The 22,262-nt window shown below is 46.0% G+C and overlaps 1 protein-coding gene across 1 annotated transcript in view; it reads right to left on the minus strand.

Annotated features, from left to right (window-relative positions):
* Positions 1–22,262, minus strand: part of CDH13 (cadherin 13) — a 557,182-nt gene that overhangs the window by 457,897 nt on the left and 77,023 nt on the right. The gene's annotated exons all lie outside the window — the stretch shown is intronic.

The following is a 22,262-nucleotide window of genomic DNA, read 5'->3' on the forward strand; positions in this document are numbered from 1 at the left end:
CCCCTCCCCCAACCCCCCCCCCCCCCCATGGAGAATGGGAGAATGGCAGACCTGCAGGCTGCATACAAGTGATCTCTGCGACATCGCCAAGTGTCTTCCCTGCTGTACATTTAGCTCTGCTTGCCAAAAGCAGGACTAAATGTGGTAGACAACTAGGTGCCCCAAACTGAATGCCCCGGGCATCAGGAGATAGGAATTCCCTCTACTCCCTGCTGCCCCAAGGCCGGGCCTTGGTTGGCCTTGTGGGAAATCCGGCCCTGGCCATGGTTTATCATTGTCTACAGCAATGATGAGCAACTGAATGCTCACACAGGGCTTGGCGAACAAATTGCCTGGGAGCTAAGTGGCGTAAAAAATTTGGATTTGAACTGTTTGGGATATATTGAGTGCTTGATTTTTTGAATACTTGTTGTCTCCCTTCCTTTTTAGACCCTTTTTTAGTATTTAAAAACACTGAAGCACATGCATATAGACAGGAAGGGGCTGAAAGAAGCTGGAGGAGAGCATCACTCATTTGTAAAAAAAGAAATAAAAAGTATTTTTCTAGAAAAAAAAACCCCCATGGTCGATGGTTTGTGCTTTAGCATACTGAATGTCAGCCAGATTTAGATCTTTAAGGCCTTTTTTTTCACTCCGTTAAAAAAGTCAACCTACAATCCTGAGCCATGCTACGGGTTAATTTTTTTATATCACTTCAGTCAGTTCCATCGGATGAGACACTTCCTCTAAATGTGACCTCTGCCCGCAGCACCTAAGCGCCTGATTCAAGTTTCAAAGGGGAACGCAGAATGCTCTGCGGAGAGGTGCGTCACCGATGAACTATTACTATTGTTAGACACAACTTGTTAGGAAGGGGTCTACGCTTTCATGAGCCGCGCACCTGGCAGTGCAGCACGCACCCGCAACGCTCTTATCTCAGCCAAGTTCTGACATCCTCACAGCCGCCATTGATCACACAGAAATGCTATTCTGGCTGCCAATAATATTTAGAGATCTGAGTAACTGCTTTGTGCGCGGCGTGCTAAATTCTAGCCGCACGTCGGCCTCATGGATCAAAGTGTCGGAAATAAGAGCCGACCTGTGTCCTAGTGACCAGCAGCAGAATTTCATTCATCCTCTACCTGTCATTTTGTAGTGAGGGTCTGATCATGGTTGGTCTTCTATAGCCCTGATTCATCAAGTTGCAATATCAATCAAAGTATATGTATAGCCAAAACGCTTTCGGATAGAGCAGTAAATTAAGGGTTAAAACCCCCGACAGGTGATTTTCTTTGTGCAAGCTGCTTCCCATTTGGGGGATTTGGCGTCACTTCTTGCCCAGAGATGCAACAGGAAGTGAAAGAAAAGGTTTCTGTAAGGATTATGGTAGCTGGCAGAGACCCACGTCATGTCTGCCCGTGCGCAGGAAAACTCAGGGATCTCCCTGGCAGAGACCCGTAGCATGTCGGTGCATGTGCGGGGAACACAGGGGTCTTGTGCAGAAATGCTAATACGGTAGGTCTATGAGGCATGTCTGCCTATGCATGGGGAACGCAGATCTCATGTATATGCAGACATGCCGCAGGTTTCTGTAAGGTCTATGGTAGTTGGTAGACATGAGGTGGTGAGAACCACCTCATGTCTGCCCACGCACAGGAAAACTCAGGGATCTCCCTGGAAGAGACCTGTAGCATGTCTGTGCATCTGCGGGTAGGGCAGGGGTTTTTTACATGCTCAGACACGCTGGTAGTAGGGTTGCCACCTGTCCAGGATTGACCCGGACAGTTCGGGTTTTGAATGCCGTGTCTGGGTTTCATGGCAGAAACCCAAACTCAAGATGTCAGGCAGACCGGTAACCAAAATTAAGATAGGGGCTACTGGCCCCCCACTGAAAATAGTCTCAATTGTGTTATTTACATAGGAATGGATGGCGCTATTTACATATGAATATGCCACGACTCATTCTCCCCCAAAAATGTCCACGTGTCGCTAGAGTGTTTGGGTTTCCCTTGAAGAAAAGGTGGCAACCCTAGCTGGTAGGCCTATGGAGCCTGACAGAGGCCCATGACATGACAGGGGATGTGCGACGTGGCTATCCCAGGACTCAGCTGAAGGCTACACCAACGTCCTCCTCACCAGGAATAAAAGAACAAATAAAAAAACAAAATCTGCAATTGTTGAAGAGGGAGGGGGAGGAGACATATGAGAAGAAGACACTTTCATGAGTGAAAGTCCTCTTTAAGAAAGATAGAATTTACCTTCAGTATGTTACATGCTCCCCATCCCTTGTATATGAATAACATTAAACGGCAACACTGTCACCATTTTTTTTTTCTTTTTCATCCCCTGAATCTTTTTTTCTCCCATGTTTGGCCAAAGACCATTTTTTTTTTTTTTTTAGCAGCAGCGATAAGGCGCTCCGCTCGGCGTTACGGAATTATGCTGCCCTTGACGACGAGATAGTTAATAACATGATTTATTTGCAAAGTGCATGATGATACGTTTGATGATTTGTACAACATTTTTGAGCGAAAGGAAGATTGAACGTGTCAAAACGGGGCACCGGTAGACCTTTCATTAGACGCTCGGAATCATCTCAACACGGCGACCTGCCCTTTAATATTTAGGTAGATTCTGTTAGATATCAGCCTTGGGAAATGTTTCCGCTTGAGTGGTGACCTTGACAATAGCTAGGTTAATGACAAGTGTGGATTCTCTGGAGCCTCATAGCGCCGTGACTTTATCACAATGAATATTTGTCAAGTTTCAATAGTTCCTGCAGAGACGCACCGGTCCGGCTTAACGCGCGTCTTCCACTTGGGACACACTGACTAAGACAATGGCAAAGTCATGTGTATTTCTTAAAGAGACCCTGTCTCCAGACCACTCATTTCAACTTAAGATTATGTGTGCATTTAAAGTAGAACTATGAGGCAAGTGATTTTCACTCAAACTCATAGTTCGAGCCGACCTGTGACAATGAAGCTGTCACAGGTCGGCTCTATAGATCGGGAAGTGAGTGAATGCATACCGTCGCTCGCTCACTTTCCGATCATCTCCCTGCAGAGAGCGGTGACTGTCAGTAACCACCCCCTGCAGGGATTCCTCCCCTCCCCGCTCTGATCTTCCAGTGCTGACTGGAGAAACGGACGGGGAGGGGGTGGGCACAGCTAGCTCTGCCTCTAGATAGGCTGAGCCAGCTGTCACTCACGCAGCTGGGTGGATCTTGACAGCATTGTCCCGGCTCCGGCACTCTCAGCATATAGTGAGCAATAGCCCGCTATATACTGAGCTTTGGATCAAGGGAGGACGTTAGAATATGTCCTCCCTTGACCCTTAAGAGAACTATGGTATAAAAAGGTCACCCCATAGTTCTCTTTTAAGGCACTTTATACATGTTATTTACCTTTAAAAGCCTCACTTGTGTAGACATCCAAAAGCATTGAGACTGCGACTGGGTGTCACAACAGACTCAAATAACACCCTATAGCAGGGGTAGGCAATTGTAATACTCCAGCTATGTTAAACGCTAAATCTCATCAAGCCTGTGCATCTGGGAAGTGTTGTCTATGGCTATCAGAGTCTTGCAATGCCTTGTGGGACTTGTCGTTCCTCAACAGTTGGAGTACCAAGGTTGCTTACCCCTGCTCTATAGTATTCCCATTCACTCCTCCCAGGTGTTGAGTACAGTCATTGATGCCTATAGGGGACAGTACACAGAACCTGTGGTTTCCCAAGCAGGAAATAACGGCAGCATTTTACATGCACGGCCCCCATACACCTGTGTGCATGAGGCCTTAGATATTATGATTTAGCACTGATCCGGGATTCACCGTCTTTCTCCATTTTGAGTCCGCACAAAAGTCATGCAGAGGAGGAAGAGTGGCCACACATAGGTCATACGGACGAGAAGTGAGCACACAAGGGTCATATGGAGGAGGAGTGAGCACACAAGGGTCATGTGGAGGAGGAGTGACCACACATAGGTCATGCAGAGGAGGAAGAGTGGCCACACATAGGCCATATGGAGGAGGAGTGACCAGACAAGGGTCATGTGGAAGAGGAGGAAGAGTTATCACACATAGGTCACATGGATTAGGCGTGGCCACACATAGGCCATGAGGAGGAGTAGTCACACAAGGGTCATATGGAAGAGGAAGAGTGGCCACTCATAGGTCATGTAGAGGAGGAGATGTGGCCACACATAGGTCATATGGAGGAAAAGGCCACACATAGGCAATGCAGGGGAGGAGGAGTGGCCACACATTGGTCATGCAGACAAAGAGGAGTAGCCACACATAGGTCATATGGAGAAGCAGTGGCCACAGATAGGTCATGTGGAGAAGGATAAGTGGCCACAAAAAAGGTCATATGGAGGAGTGACCACACATAAGGCATATGGAGGAGGAGTGGCCACACACAGGCCATGTGGAGGAGGAGTGGCCACACATTGGTCATGCAGACAAAGAGGAGTAGCCACACATAGGTCATATGGAGAAGCAGTGGCCACAGATAGGTCATGTGGAGGAGTGACCACACATAAGGCATATGGAGGAGGAGTGGCCACACACAGGCCATGTGGAGGAGATGTGACCACACATTGATCATATGGAGAAGGAGTGTCCACACAAAAGTTATATGTAGAAGTATTGACTACACATAGGTCATATGAAGAAGGAGTGACCACACATAAGTCATATGGAGGAGAAGTGAACACACATAGGTCATACGGAGGAGGAGTAACTACACATAGGTCATATGAAGAAGGAGTGACCACACATAAGTCATATGGAGGAGAAGTGAACACACATAGGTCATACGGAGGAGGAGTAACTACACATAGGTCATGCGGAGCAAGAGGAGTGGCCACACATAGGTCATGCGGAGCAAGAGGAGTGGCCACACATAGGTCATGCGGAGGAGGAGGAGTGGCCACACATAGGTCATGCGGAGCAGGAGGAGTGGCCACACATAGGTCATGACCTTTAAAATGCTTTTACTCTTCATGATATTACTATTACCATATGATGTGATGTTGTTATTCCGCCTCCATTCTCTCCGATGCTCACAAGGTGTTAAACATTCATCCGGCTTTCCTAGGTGATGCAGACGCCGCCCGCGCATGCTTTGTAAATATTCATGGCTGACCTACATTATGCATGACCATTAAACGCATTTGCAAGATTCATTTAGCAGGAACAGGGGTTGAAGCCGCTTTGTAACAATCCGGAGAGACAAGCAGCTCTGGGTCAGGAGGGCCAGATAAACTGCAATTTACAAGATGTTTCCTGTCCAAAGACTTCATTTCTATGTAATTTTCTATTTTTAACTTTTTGTTAAATCTAAACACCCCAAAAAAATGTTTTTTTTAAAACACTCAAAGGCAAGTTTAGGACAGCTTGGGCTCAGTGTTCATGTGATGACAAGGCAATACCTGAAGCAGCCCAAGGAGCCAGTCAGTTCATGTGGTAAAAAGGAGCATGCTGATAGGAGGAGAGAGCAGAGTGACGGAGAGATGAGCTCATTATTGATCACAAGGCTACATTAACATGTGCCTGTTATAGCTGGCTAGAGTTCCCCTTTAAATGAAAGTGACAGGTCTTCCTACAAACATCCCATGTGTTGATTGGAATTCACAGAGCTTGCCTGTAGCCCAATTCATCTTCAATGATCTTCCAGGACAATGGGACGATGTGTGTGTTCTGTTCAGCAATTGTTCCAGTGAATCTTGTATGATGGAGACGTATAGAGTGGAAGACCCAGTCCGCTGTCACAGCAAGGACTCGTCACGCCTCATACAGGGGAAAGGGCACGGCGTCTTCTGCAGAGTCTCTTCTCCCGGGGGGACCATCGAGGAAGATGTATGGCGGCCATAGGTTACCATTCCCTGCGGAACACGCACACTGTGACAGCTCCTGTGTACCGTACACTCCGATCGCGTGTCCTTCACCGATAAAAACACAACACGGGAAGGTGGCTGCTTGTATGAAGGAAATACAAAATATACAACATGGCGTGATCGGCCCAACACTGACATTTCTATCAATGCAAATGGTATAAACGCCTGAATCTGACGTGGGATCAGCCTCTTTTTCCCTGTATAGAGGGAGAAGTCGCACAAGGAGCCAGTCAGTTCATGTGCTGAGCATGCTTATAGGAGGAGAGAGCAGAGTGACCGAAGGATGAGCTCATCACTGTGCAACTGAGGGCAGATCTAGGATAGCTTGTGTTCTATCTCTGTGTCTCTATCTCGGTTTCTCTATCTCGGTGTCTCTATCTCTGTGTCTCTATCTCTGTGTCTCTATCTCTGTGTCTCTATGTAACGCTATCTTGGTGTCTCTATCTACTGTATGTAACCCTATCTCTGTGTCTCTATCTCGGTGTCTCTATCTATGTATCGCTATCTCTGTGTCTCTATGTCGGTGTCTCTATCTATGTATCGCTATCTCTGTGTCTCTATGTCGGTGTCTCTATGTCGGTGTCTCTATCTCGGTGTCTCTATCTCGGTGTCTCTATCTCGGTGTCTCTATCTCGGTTTCTCTATCTCTGTGTCTCTATCTCTGTGTCTCTATCTCTGTGTCTCTATGTAACGCTATCTTGGTGTCTCTATCTACTGTATGTAACCCTATCTCTGTGTCTCTATCTCGGTGTCTCTATCTATGTATCGCTATCTCTGTGTCTCTATGTCGGTGTCTCTATCTATGTATCGCTATCTCTGTGTCTCTATGTCGGTGTCTCTATGTCGGTGTCTCTATCTCGGTGTCTCTATCTCGGTTTCTCTATCTCTGTGTCTCTATCTCTGTGTCTCTATCTCTGTGTCTCTATCTCTGTGTCTCTATGTAACGCTATCTTGGTGTCTCTATCTACTGTATGTAACCCTATCTCTGTGTCTCTATCTCGGTGTCTCTATCTATGTATCGCTATCTCTGTGTCTCTATGTCGGTGTCTCTATGTCGGTGTCTCTATCTCGGTGTCTCTATATATGTAACCCTATCTCTGTGTCTCTATCTCGGTGTCTCTATCGATGTAACACTATCTCTGTGTCTCTATGTCGGTGTCTCTATCTCTGTGTCTCTATCTCGGTGTCTCTATATATGTAACACTATCTCGGTGTCTCTGTGTAACGCTATCTCTGTGTCTCTATGTATGTAATGCTATCTCTGTGTCTCTATCTCGGTGTCTCTATGTAACACTACCTCGGTGTCTCTATGTAACACTACCTCGGTGTCTCTATGTAACACTATCTCTGTGTCTCCATGTAACGCTATCTCGGTGTCTCTATCTATGTAACGCTATCTCTGTTTCTCTATCTCTGTGTCTCTATCTCTGAATATCTCTCTATGTGTCTCTAGCTATGCATCTCTATCTATGTGTCTCCATCTCTGAGTCTCTATCTATATATCGTTATCTATGTCTCTCTATCTATGTGTCTCTGTCTATGTGTCTCTAGCTATTGTATGTATCTCTATCTATGATCATGATCAGTGTTCATGTGCTAACGAGACATTTGCTGATGGGGAGGAGAGAGCAGAGTGACAGACAAATCAGTGTGCTACTGCGGGCAAGTATAGGATAGCTTGGGCTCAGTGTTCATGTGCTAAGGAGGCACTTGCTGATGGGGAGGAGAGAGCAGAGTGACGGAGAGATGGGCTTATCTGTGTGCTACTGGGGGCACCTCTAGGACAGCTTGGGCTCTATCTATGTATCTCTATCTCTGTGTCTTTAGCTATGTATCTCTATGTATCTGCCTAGGTTCCTTGTGCCTAACAAGGCACTTGCTGAAGGGGAGGAGAAAGCAGAGTGACAGAGAGAGAGAGATGAGCTCATGAGTCTGCTGCTTCTGCTTCCATTGTCTAATCACAGGCTGTGAGCATTTTCTGTATACGTGTTCAGCCAGTCTAGTGATCACCTGCCAGACAGCACAGCCAGTCTCCTGTATTAACCCGCACTCATTGGTTAGTGCTGATGAACCGCCCTCCAGGCTAGAGGCGCAGAGATAACATACAAAGCCGCGTTACCTGCCGGGCAGAGTTGCAGCAATCATATGTCTAGCTGAATACAACATCGAATCTTTTGATCACACACATATAATATGAATGTATGTATCGTATATATGTTTCCACCTCAGCTTCCGTCGGTGCTGCCACCTCCAGACTCGTTCAATGGCAATCAGGCTCCCAGCCGGCAGTTTTTTGGGAAAATATCTTGCCCAACTGAAATATGTTTTTGCCGGGCGGCAGTAAATCTTTCCTGTGAGATGGAGAATGTACAGGGGGAGCTAATTCTGCGTTTGGCTCATTGTCACTCACAACACGCAGCGTCAGCGGGAATGCAGAGAGCGTCCATTGTGTGCGTTCCCCCGGCCTCAGTCTTATCTGTACAATCTCTCCTCTGTGGGCTCCATTTATAAGGGGTTGGGGGGTGGTCCCTTCATGGATTCTTGCATCGTGGCCCTGAGGTCACTAGTTACGCCTGTGCACAAAATGAGTTCGTTGGGCCGCCTCATGACTCCACGAGATTTTGAAAGGTGATGCGAGGAATCTGACACGGCACTGTCGCCCTTCTGTTGTCTTGTACCAGTCTTGCCACTCTCCGTTCTGCCCTAACATTGACTAGTTGCTGATGGCCACAATTTGCACGTTCAGACTCAGATTTTCGGCTGATAGTCCGGTCTTTAAACACTTTAAAAATGAGCCCCTCTTGAACATTTAACGAATTCTGCTGTTTTGCTGATACTCGCTCCATGGCTCCGCGCCAACAATCATCCCACGTTCAAAGGCTGTTAAATCGCGTTGTTTCCCCGAATCTTCAGAAACAAATCACTTCTACTGTCATGGTAAACAACCTGCCACCCTATTTATAATGGTCTGGCCCTCAAGCAACTTCAGCGCAAAATTATAGCTAATTTGCCTACAAACGTCAGGTGGTCATAATAATCTGGCCACTCAGTGTATAGAGAGACACTGCGTGCTGGAAGCCATGCGTCACCGCAGGCACGTAGACTGAGCTCCAGCTAAATTGTTTCTCATGGCGGTTATGCTGACAACAAGGGGCCATGACTGGGTAAGCTGAAACGGCCACTTGTAGCCTCCATTGGAAGCCCAGGGGACAGGGTGACAACGAAAGAGAACAATCAGGAGATTGGGACAGAGCGTTGTCACCCTGCAGCAGGAAGTGCCTGAACAAAAAGGACTTTCAACTCTCATGGCAGGATTACCATTAGACACGTAAATAACGTTTCGTTCCGAATGGATATTTGTACAAATTCGGACATTCAGATGCTTCCGAATTTCCGAATTCTAATGCACCCGAATGCTCATTTAACGAAAATTTGGATCCATCTGAATTTCATTCAAAAGGAAACTAAATCGGACATGTGACTCTTCTCTGGCCAATTAGATGGAGTTGCATTACAGGCACGGTCATGTGACTTTGTCCCACAATGAAAATTCAGACAGATCCGAAATCCTAATAGCAAACCGAATAAAATGTTGGAATCCGAAATCCGAAAAACAAAAGAAATAAAAATCCGAATGGGTCCGAAACAAAATGAATTATTTTGCGGGGTTGCATGTCTACCATCCAGTCTTGAGATTTACACAGCTCTGCCACATATACAGCTTATTGTTTCTCAGCTTCCTGATGGTGGCAAGCGAGGGTCATGACTGGGTAGGTTGGTAGATGGCCACTTGTAGCCTCCATTGGAAGCCCAAAATGACAGTGTGACAATGCCGGAGAACAATCAGGAGACAGGGACAGAGCGTTGTCACCCTGTAACAGGAAGTGTCTGACCAAAAAGGAATTTCATGGCAGGATCACCAGGGATTATTTTAATGCAAACTTAAAGGAGAACTCCAGGAGGTAACTAAGTTAACCCTTGCAGTGGGGCTTCCCCCTCCCCCCCAGCTAACTGCTCATTTTTCTCCAGGGAAAAGAATACAGAAGATATGCTCACCTGATCATCAGTCCTGCAGCGCTCAACGCTCACCTCTCCCCCCTCCACCCCGGCTGTGGTATGTCCCTCACATCTAATGCAGGAGAATGGACCTGCATTAGACATGAGGACGTCACGGGTCCTTAGACCACTGGAGCCTGGGGGAGAAGAGGTTTTGGGGACCGGTCTAGCAGCTCAGTGTGACTGGGGATCAGCAGAGTATATCGTCTTTGTTTGAGCCCTTAGACCAAAATGAGCACTTAACCCTTGCAGTGCGGGGTAGCAAGGGTTAATCCCTGGATATCTGTAGAAAATAAATCAAGGCAACAGGACTGTATTATTTTTTTTTCTTGAAGATGTTTCTTTGGTCATCCGACTAGCTTACAGAATTCTGAATTGAGAAGGCTGGTCCGATGACCAGCGAAACGTCTTCAAGAAAAATACAGCAAGTCCAGTTGCCTTGATTTACTTTCTACAGCTATACCATGACCTGGATGAATGAGAACCTTCACAGACACAATCATTCCTGGAGTTCTTCTTTGAAGCTGGGCACAAAACCTTTCATCTAAATATCTATTCTTCAATAGCCACAGAAGATAGAAATCCTCCTTGTGAGCACAAAACGTGTTTGAAAACTCGGATGACATCAACTTAGATGACATCATCACTGTGCTGTACATAGCCTGTGAGAGCAGAGCTGTGGGAGGGACCCAGCAGGCCCCACCCACTACAGGAGTAGGCAGAAACAAGACCAGTTACCCTGCACAAGGAGAGAGAGCTGCAGTGACGGGTCTTTATTACAGGAGGGGGCTGAGACAAGACCAGTCACCCTGCACAAGGAGAGAGAGCTGCAGTGACCGGCCTTTATTACAGGAGGGAGCGGAGACAAGACCAGGCACCCTGCACAAGGAGAAAGAGCAGCAATGACGGGTCTTTATTACAGGAGGGAGCGGAGACAAGACCAGGCACCCTGCACAAGGAGAGCGAGCTGCAGTGAGCGGTCTTTATAACAGGAGGGAGCGGAGACAAGACCAGCCACCCTGCACAAGGAGAGAGAGCTGCAATGACGGGTCTTTATTACAGGAGGGGGCTGAGACAAGACCAGTCACACTGCACAAGGAGAGAGAGTTGCAGTGAGCGGTCTTTATAACAGGAGGGAGCGGAGACAAGACCAGGCACCCTGCACAAGGAGAGAGAGCTGCAATGACGGGTCTTTATTACAGGAGGGCCGGAGACAAGACCAGTCACCCAGCACAATTAGAGACAGCACCAGTGACCGGTTTTTATTAATGGAAGTTACGAGTTTCACACTGGATTACTGCACAGAGCTCTCCGAGATTCACATATGAACACGCGTTTTCTGTATTTAGACAATATTTGCTTATCCCGGAGTTCAGCTTTAAAAATATTGAAAATCACCTTTGGAATGACATTGCCGTGTTAAACCTCATATTAGACTTCAGTGATCGGGATTTACATTTCTCATTTAATAAAAGGGAGCACGTCGCTGCCTTCCATTCATCACCATCTTATTCATGACGCTTTATTTGAATTGAAAGCCCTAAAGGTTATAATAAACTGACTCAAACGGTTGGCATAGCAACAGGGGCAGCAGAGGTAGCAACCGTTACCAGGTCCATGGTGCTGGTGACCCTGTAATCTGTCCCTGGATGGAGTCTGCGTGTATCCTTCCCCGTCATTGCACCGATTCAAGCATTGTTATCATGTGTAGAATCTACTAGATAGAACACGAACGTGTTCTACAAAGTGAGGGATTTCAATGTACATTTTGTTTTATTAGCAAGAAACTTGGACCCGGTTCAGGTTTGTTCAGGTACATTCGTTATGGGCAAGTTAACCAGCTGCTGGGGCAAAAAGGAATGTTCTTAGTGTCATTTCTCTTCTTATCGAATGTTCTTTAACCACTTCAAGACCAGGTGTTTATACCCCCTTCCTGGCCAGGCCATTTTTCAGTATTCAGCGCTGCCATACTTTGACTGACGTTTATTCCGTCATGCAACGCTGTACTGAAATTAATTTTACACCATTTTTTGGGGACAGATAGAGCTTTATTTTGGTGGTATTTAATCACCACTGGGGGTTTTATTTTTTATTATAATTAGGAAAAATTACTGAAAATTTTGAAAAAAAAAACGTTTTTTTTTTAAGATTATGTTAGGAAACATTTATTATTACCCAGTTTTTTGGTCAAATATAAAAGATCGGGTCACGTCGGTTAAATAGACACCAAACATGTCAAGCTTTAAAATTGCGCGCACCCGCGACATCGCAGAAAACGACCGCAACCAAAATTAGCCATAGGCGACGCTTTAAACGTTTTTACCGCTCATAGCGGAGGCAGTTAATAGCTTCATACAGAACACAGTGAATGGGGGAAATACCTAATTATGGCCACTAGATGGAGCTGAGGATCATAGGAAGTATAGACATGTTAGTAAAGAGATACAATTCAAGAGACAGCTGGAGGGAACGAGAATATAAATGTAACCATTGTTACTACAGGGATAGCAAGGGTTACATTCATCTGCTCATTCCCTCCACGTTCTATTAAACTGTGACATCGCACATGTATTTATGGGGAACAAAAGTAGCCCCCCTCCAGAAGGAAGGACAGTGTCAGCACCAATCATAGACGAGTGATACACAAATAAGATACATTTTTGGTAATAGTTAAAGGAGAACTATGAGGTGAGTGATTTCCACTGATCCTCATAGTTAGAGCCAACCTGTGACATTGAAACTGTCACAGGTCTGCTTTATAGATCGGGAAGTGAGCGAACACATAACGTCGCTCGCTCACTTCCCAATCATCTCCCTGCAGTCACCGCTTCCCGCAGGGATTCCCTCTCCCCGCTCTGATCCTCCAGCGCTGACTGGAGAAACAGGCGGGGGAGGGGGCGGACACAGCTGGCTCTACCTCTAGATAGACAAAGCCCGCTGTCACTCACGCAGCTGGGTGGATCTCATCAGTATTGTCGGGATCCGTCCCAGCTGCGGTGTCTCAGTATATAGCAGGCAATAGCCGCTATATACTGAGCTTTGGGTCACGGGAGGATGTTAGCATATGTCCTCCCGTCACCCTAAAGAGAACCATGTGGGGACGAAGGTTACCCCACAGTTCTCTTTTAAGGTTCTTGAATGCATTTTTAAGGTTTAACTCTTAAAGGAGAACTATGAGGTGAGTGCTTTTCACTCACCTCATAGTTCTAGCCGACCTGTGACAATGAGACTGTCACAGGTCGGCTCAGTAGATCGGGAGGTGAGCGAACACATACCGGCGTTCGCTCACCTCTCGATCCTGTCACGACTTTCTGCCGTGACAGAGGAGGAGCTGGATTCCCCCCCTCCCCGCTCCGCCAGCCAGCCAGCGCTGACTGGCGGAACGGACAAGGGAGGGGGCGGGTACAGCTGGCTCTGCCTTTACATAGGCAGAGCCAGCTGTCAGTCACGCAGCTGGGCGGATGCCGGCACAATTGTCGGGATCCGCTTCAGCTGCGGCGTCTCAGTATACCGCGAGCTGTAGCTCGCAGTATACTGAGCCTAGGGTGACGGGAGGATGCTAGTTTGTGTCCTCCCGTTACCCTAAGGAGAACTATGGGGAAAAGCCTTAACCCCATAGTTCTCCTTTAAGTTAGGTGTCACGTACTCATTAGGCATTGGTCTGATATACAACCAGGGCTGAGTTTTTTAAGATCCTTGAAGCTGTCCAGTTCCATACAACTCATATAAAAAAACATTCTGCGTCAACTAAATATGAATTCTTACTAGTTACTTCTTTGTAGGTTTTCAGGCACGGAAAGTGCAAAAATAAAGAGGCACACCATCTGAAATTCCATCTCCATAGTAGTCTTGTCACCTCTCTAGGCTCATCTTTACCTTAATGACACAATGTAAAGGCGCTTCAGTAGGCACCGGAATCCACAATGTATTTCATATGCATATTTCACCGTCTCCTTGGTTTGCAACTTGCTCTTATTGTTTTTCTAGAACAACAAAGAGAAAACATCTGCGGATCATCTGGTGACTAAGCGGCAGGTGAACCAAGATCAGCCGGGTCTTTTTTTACCAATGCTATTATTCACGGGCGCAAAGTAACTACTTCATCCTCAGAAAACGAGGAGAAAAATAGGTCTCTGTGAAAATGGAAATACTTCAAGAAGAGAAGAACACAACTTTATCAGCACAGTGAGAGATACAGAACCTTTAATTTTGTAAACCGATCTCTGGAAATTTGGCTGGAATTGAATACGTGTGGCACACTCTGGGCCGAACTCAAAGTAAACATATAGTAAAAGTAACATGTGGGCTACCATTGTAGTTTTTTGGGGGGCTATCAATGAATTTCAAAGCTGAACTCCAGGCAATAACAAAATCAATAAACAAATATTTATCTAATATTGTTCCTTTCCTTTCAGTCTTGGAGACAGTGGTCACCAAGGCACATAGGTCTTGGAGTTCTTGAGACAGTGGTCACCAAGGCACGTAGGTCTTGGCTTCTTGAGACAGTGGTCACCAAGACACATAGGTCTTGGAGACAGTGGTCACCAGGGCACATAGGTCTTGGAGTCTTGGAGACAGTGGTCACCAGGGCACATTGGTCTTGGAGTCTTGGAGACAGTGGTCACCAAGGCACATAGGTCTTGGAGTCTTGGAGACAGTGGACACCAAGGCACATTGGTCTTGGAGTCTTGGAGACAGTGGTCACCAAGGCACACAAGTCTTGGAGACAGTGGTCACTAAGGCACACAGGTCTTGGAGTCTTGGAGACAGTGGTCACCAAGGCACACAGGTCTTGGAGTCTTGGAGACAGTCGTCACCAAGGTGCATAGGGGTTGATTTGTTAAAGGCAAATGGGCTGTTTACTTTGTAAGGGACGTATACCTTTGCTTAGTGAAAGTGGTAAAAATTCACTTTGCAAAGAATACCCAAGGAAAGGAAAGAAAATAATAATAAAAAATTATTTTTACTTGTACATGATTGGATGATGTAAGTCAACAAAGCTTCACCTCGGGAGAGACAAGACAAGAATTCCCCACAAAAATGTAGGTGCAAGACAGCAGAGGCGCCTAGATGGAAGAAATGAAGTAACCATGTTTTTTCCGGTACACATCGAGTCCCTTTAGCTGCCAAGCTCTGAATCATCTGAACTCCACCACGACAAGCATCGAGAGTCACCATCCTGCGTGGGGACACACAGAGCCGTAGCTAACTCCTTTTGCGCCCAATGCAAAAACAGAACATTGTGCCCCCCCAACAGACGTGTGATGTCATTCGCCCCACCTCCAGGATGGTGGCCAAATCCAAAATAGCGTTGAAGCCAGCCGAGCGGTGAGGAGAGAGGAGAGAGAACTAACGGCTGTCAGATCCTGGCCGAGCAGCTCTCTCTCTCCTCACCACTCGGCCATCCTGGATGACAGCCCCCTCCTCTGACCCCCCCTCACCGGCTGCAGTGCTCCATTTCTCATCAGATCCCTGCTGCCTCTGCCCATACAGGCGTGGGAGAGCAGCGGGGATCCGAGGGGAAGCTGTAGCCTGTGACCAGGCTGCGCCCCCTCTCAGCTGCGCCTGAGTTGAGTGCCTCACTTGCCCCATAGTAGCTACAGCCCTGGGGACACAAATATTACCTGCACAACTTTTTTGCACCTTTGGGTTGCACAAAATCACCAGAGGTGATCTCTCGCAAACTATATATTTGAGTATTGAACTCTTTCTTCTTTATTCACCTTAAGATCTCTCCCGGAACTTTTTGTCCTAAATTTTGCTGCTCCTACTATTGGTCGCAGTTGTCTCTCTTTAAAGCTTCCCCTCATTCGCTAAGCTAATAGAAAATCCACTTGCAACGTGAAGAGCCCATTTGCCGTTTGTAAATCAACTCTATAGAGAGAGTAGCTCTCTCCAAGGGGGAGGGGGATGCAGAATAAAAAGTTCTAACTGTTCCCCACTGTATCCAAAGCTAAAAATACAAAATGGTCTTTGATACACCATTCACGTCTCCATAAACTACTAGTTGTCTGGCTTTTATGCTGACTCTCCGGTTTTAGTGCTTTGGGTCATTGACCCCAAATAAATATGCAGATCGAGTTCTAACTTCAATGAAGCAACTTCATTTGCTGCATGCTTTTATTGAGTCTTTGACTCAAAGTATTGTAAACAGAGACAGCATTTTTTGCAGAAGTGAAGGGTATCCACACAATGTGTGTTTCTCTTTTCTTAGGAGTCCATAATGTAGTTCTTTTTCTAGTGCCAATCTAAGCTAGTTGTGGCACTCCATTCCACTAAAGCCTCTTACAGACTATAGATGAACCAGAGTGTGCACCTTGTAGTGCTCCTCAGGGCAAACCTATTTCTAAACCCACTTAAATACACTGTCCGGCCAAAAAAAACACCTGGATTTAGCTAAGCAAATAGGTAAAAGTCTTCTATTCCATAAGAGATTCAGCAACTTTATGAAGGCTGTTTATAACCTTCATAACGTTAACATTGTTGGTAACGAGGTTATGAGGTCAGCTGCCTACCTGAATATACTAAATGAACAGGATTTTTCATCAATGGATTTTTTCTTCCCTGAAGGCATGGACATATTCCAAGATAACATTGCCAGGATCCATCTGGCTCAAATTGTAAAGGGAGCATGAGACATAATTGTCATACATGGATTGGCCACCACAGAGTCCAGACCTTAACCCCATTGAGAATCTTTGGGATATGCTGGAGAAGACTTGTGGTTCGACTCTCCCTTCATCACTACAAGATCTTGGTGAATGCCTTGTTACACTGCATAAGCTTATTGAAACCGGTGGGTGCCGTAATCAAAGCTAAAGGCAGTCCAATAAAATATTAGAGTGTGTGACTTTTTTTTTTTTTACCAGGCAGTGTATATTATAGGATTTAAAGTAGAATGTAGCAACAGTGTTGAAGTGTCTACAAATACCTATGGAACCCCCTTAGATCCAAGCTGTTCATGAGTCCTTGACTTCCAAGTGACTTCCAAGTGAACATTAATGTCACATCCTCTCCTAAAATTATATCTTGCCCCGTGTAAAGGTGCCCATACACTGCTCGATTCTCATACGAGAATCGGGCGAAATCCCGCAATCGTACGAGAATCGAGCAGTGTGAACTAAGACGTGCGACCGTTTCTACTGTACGATCGCACGTCTTTTGTCGAGCCAACATGTTGAAAACCCATAAGGTGTATGGGCACCTTAACTTAACTGTCGTATGCCTGATCCTCTAATACCCACTGAAGTTCTGATATTAGATGATGGATAGGCCTTATCACACAGACGAAGTGTGACTGAAAGTGTCATTAACCAGTTGACATCCGCGGTGTTAAACCCCCTTCCCATCCAGGCCATTTTTCAGTATTCAGCGCTGCGGTACTTTAACACTTTTCCCAATCCTGCTGTAGGGACTTACCTCAAATGATGTCTCTTAATCCGATCATCTTCTTTCCTGTCCTTTTCAGCTGTCCCTCCAGTGCTAGATCCGGCGCTGACTCCTCTGTCCTCCTCTTCTGTCATGTCCCACCGGGTGCACGCTGCTCCATAGACTTACCTTGTGTCTCGCCTCGTCTCCCGGCCGAACATCTGAACTGCGCATGCGCCCGCCCCAAGGTCCTTTGCGGCCGCCCCGAGAAATTTTCAGATGTAAGTATTAACCCTTTCAAAAAGTTTTTTTAATTTTAATTGTTTTGCATATATCTACTGCTTGCTAGCAATAGATATATGAAAAAAGACATGAGGGTTTAATAACCCTTTAAACTTGACTTGGGCATTAGTGGAGGCCCCATATAGCTAGTATCCAAGGGGTACCTCAGAGACACAGGGATCGATATGAAGACTCACTCATGCACTTGTAGGCAACACAGGGTGCCTACTTCAGTACTGGCCACATAATTGTTTTAGGTCAGTCCAGTTTGGCTTTAAATTTCCTCTGTTCAATGTTATAATAACACAATTGAATAATTTATGGAAACTGGTGGCATTGTCTGTCATTTGACCTCGAGGTCCCGGCAGACGTTCTGAGAAAACAATGAGCCGATTACAACTGCAAGAGATGAGAATTTTGGGCTATCTCATCTGCAAACTACTTACTGTTTCCATGGTTGTAAAGATGAGACATTAAATTGAAAAGTACATTTTAAATATAATTAAATTAAAGGATGCTTGTATTTTACTTCCAATCCTTTATGTCATTAAATGTTATTAACCTCTTGCCGTCCGCCCGTAAAAAAACGGACGGACTGCACTGCTACATCTGCGGGTTGCCGTCTCCACACGGCAATTTTTTTCTGCTCGCGCGCGCCCCCTAGCGGGCACGCACGGGCAGAAAAGACCCGACGATTAAACACACCCGTTACCGGGTGTTTCACATATAGGCGATCAGCGGGTCCATAGCCCGCCGATCGCCTATATGTGCTCGTTCGCGGCACCCCTCATCTTGATTCCCGGGATACGCTGCCCCATCTTGGATCCCGGGATCGGCTCCGAGGGCGTCAGGAGGAGGAGGACGGGAGATCAGCTCCTTGCTGATCTCCGTCCGGGCTGTGAATGCAGAAGTGATGTGTATTACATCACTTCCGCATTCACCTGTCAGTCATCTGGCTGCTATTGCCAGAGAGAAGAAGCTGATAAAGCAGATCTCTGCTTCATCAGCTTCTTTTGGGGTCCACAGGTGATATTAGGGGTCCTAGAGACCCCTAATATCTCCATAAAGAGGACCTGTCAGTGTGCCTTTGCTATTATATAGGAAAGGGGGTTTAACACCGCGGATGTCAACTGGTTAAAGGGAAGATGTTATTCTACTCAAGAAATGATTTTATTGACTTCCGTACAAATACGCCGTGCAATTATTGAGGTCTACACATTGTTTTAATATATGGATGCAATCAATCCAATCCATGGAAACTTCCAATTTTCACCGGAGGATTCTGCAGTGCTAAAACTTGACTAGTTGCTTACAGCACACGATGACCCTCAACCCTAACCAGCTGCTTACAGTACATGATGATTCTCAGCCCTGAGCGGCTGCTTACAGGACATGATGATTCTCAGCCCTGACCGGCTGCTTACAGCACATGATGATTCTTAACCCTGACCAGCTACTTACAGCACATAATGATTCTAAGCCCTAACCAGCTGCTTACAGTAAATGATGATTCTAAGCCCTAACCAGCTGCTTACAGTACATGATTATTCTAAGCCCTGACCTGCTGCTTACAGCACATGATGATTCTAAGCCCTAACCAGCTGCATACAGTACATGATGATTCTCAGCCCTAACCAGCTGCTTACAGTACATGATGATTATAAGCCCTAACCAGCTGCTTACAGTACATGATGATTCTAAGCCCTGACCTGCTGCTTACAGTACATGATGATTCTAAGCCCTGACCAGCTGCTTACAGCACATGATGATTCTAAGCCCTGACCAGCTGCTTACAGCACATGATGATTCTAAGCCCTGACCAGCTGCTTACAGCACATGATGATTCTTAACCCTGACCAGCTACTTACAGCACATAATGATTCTAAGCCCTAACCAGCTGCTTACAGTAAATGATGATTCTAAGCCCTAACCAGCTGCTTACAGTACATGATTATTCTAAGCCCTGACCTGCTGCTTACAGCACATGATGATTCTAAGCCCTAACCAGCTGCATACAGTACATGATGATTCTCAGCCCTAACCAGCTGCTTACAGTACATGATGATTATAAGCCCTAACCAGCTGCTTACAGTACATGATGATTCTAAGCCCTGACCTGCTGCTTACAGTACATGATGATTCTAAGCCCTGACCAGCTGCTTACAGCACATGATGATTCTAAGCCCTGACCAGCTGCTTACAGCACATGATGATTCTCAGCCCTGACCAGCTACTTACAGCACATGATGATTCTCAGCCCTGCCCCTGCCTGATCCCAGCACACTAGCTGATCCCAGCACACATGGATACTCATCCCTGACTAGTGATGAGCCTGGAAATGGTATGAACCCAGTTTGTCTGTGTTTGCCCAAGCCTTCTCAAAACTGTTACCGACTCAACTCTGCTCCCGGGCCAATCAGTTGCAGCAGGGGTCTTTCCCATCCCACAGCTATACATCACAGAGAGGTGGGAAATGCCCCTGCTGCAACTGGCACCCCTGGGACAGCAGGGGGTGTGGCAGGCACAGTTTTGAGTGTGCTTGGGTGAACTCAGGTGAACTGGGTCCACACTTAGCCCAAGCTCATTACTAGTCCTGACCAACTGTACACTGCCTGTGATTTCTAGCCCTGGCCAGCTGCTCGTATGTGAGTCCCCCTTGTGGTATAAAGAGAGACTGTAATTTTGTTATAAATCAAAGGCCAAAAACTACCCGGTCTAAATTAACTTTTTAATGATCTGACACATATTTGCTATTGTGGCGATTTGTTGCAAGAGACTTGCCCACTTGCATAAATGAGTAGGGGAGGTGAAGCCTTGCAAATGCTTCAACGTCCATTTGGGTATTGGGCGACAAGTGTCAAACGTCAATGGGTACTTTTACCAGTTGAGTTCCATGGTTGCAATTAGAGATATAGTGTACTGTTAATTAGGCATTAAGTGCAAAAAAAATTCAAAAACAAAAAAAAAACCTCTCTTGCACATTGTTCATTACAATTCGTCATGAAATTACATCAATCAGTTCTTTTTTTATCGGCTTGTTCGTGGAAAAAAATCAGAGTCCGTATTAAGCAGTGCCTAAAATCTCTCTCCCCGTGGCGTGATGGATAGGCTCTATTCTCCACATGCCACGCGATACAATGTCTTTTAAATTAGCGTTTTTTTTCCTGTGTTATTCAGAATTGTCGTTCAAGAGTCGGAGAAAATGAACATTATGTTCCATTTTATCTGTCTTTATGGTACAGCAGCCTTTGCGCTGAGATAATGCCAGCGGAAAATGATTTCACAATAGCACTTTAGAAAAGTTTGATTACTTCCTGAGTTTGATAATTAAAAGGGAATCGTTATTGAATGAGTAATAATACTGTGGCTTTGAGGTGAAGCCGTACGCCTATGTTTATGACTCATTATTCTTGGTTAATTAATCAATCAATGGAGCAATCGCATGGCCATTTATGTTGTTAAAGGGATAGTTTGCTATGAGATGGGCATTGTGCGTGCCAATGTTTTCTTAAAGGAAAGCTTCACTTTTTTCTAGGAATCAATATAACCTATATGAGAGTGTTTCTCAATCTTTTTTCAGTCATGGCACACTTTAAAAGTATGTAAAATCTCGAGACACCCAAGCCTAGAATGTTAAACATGTAAATTTAAAAATGTAACAAAATGGTCCCTCCAAAATCCATACCAGACCCTTATTCTGGATAGGGGTCGGGTATGGGTTTAAAGGGGGGACCCCAGGCAAAAACAAAAGTAAAGTTATGTGGAGCTCCCTTTTCCCATTGGAGCCCTCAGTTCCCTCTTCACATCAGGAGTCCCCCTTCACATCAGAGTCCTCAGTCCCCCCTCCACATCAGAGGCCTCAGTTCCCCCTTCACATCAGAGTCTTCAGTCCCCCCTTCACATCAGAGTCCTCAGTTCCCCCTTCACATCAGAGTCCTCAGTCCCCCCTTCACATCAGAGTCTTTAGTCCCCCATTCACATCAGAGCTGAACCTTATAAACCTCACCACAATACAACAGTGGCAGCATCACAGAGGGTGGGAGGCAGAGCAGTTCTGGAAAGAGGTGGAGGTGTGTCCTTCTCTGAATCCTGAGGGAGGTCGTAGATGTAGCCCGCCCTGGATTAGCGTCATGTGTTTCCATGGTCTGGTGGCTGGCTTGGCTGCACCATGGGAAAATTTGAAAGCACTCCTGACAAAGTTAGAAGGCACACCAGGGTGTGGTGGCAACCTGGTTGAGAAAGGCTGATATATGATTCCCACATGTTCTGCTAGGCTCCAATTTTTTATGCTGACTGAGCACTGTCTGTGGCAGCTCAGTCAGTGTGCTAGGACGGTGCAAGTGAGGGCCCTCTCAAAACAGCAAAGTGCCATTAACAGCCCACCCCTTGTGCTGCCGCATATATGTGTTAGGCTGGCAGGAAACGGTTCACAAACCAAAAGTTGGCAAATAAGAGAAGTTTATTGTAAGGGTTAACATACCCTTTGGCAAGTGCCACCTTAATGACCTAGCATGCTATCTACAGGAAAACATCTTCTGCAATATAGACAAACTCAGAGATAATAAGCGGAGGGCTACATGACTGAGCGGAGGAATTGTCAACAGAAAGGGATTAAAGATTGGAAAAACGGCTGATCTTACTTGATTGGTGGTCAAGGGTCAGGTGGTAGGAATTAAGA

The sequence above is a fragment of the Nanorana parkeri genome, unplaced genomic scaffold (genome assembly GCF_000935625.1).
Source record: "Nanorana parkeri isolate BGI_ZX_2015 unplaced genomic scaffold, ASM93562v1 scaffold216, whole genome shotgun sequence".
NCBI lineage: Eukaryota > Metazoa > Chordata > Amphibia > Anura > Dicroglossidae > Nanorana > Nanorana parkeri.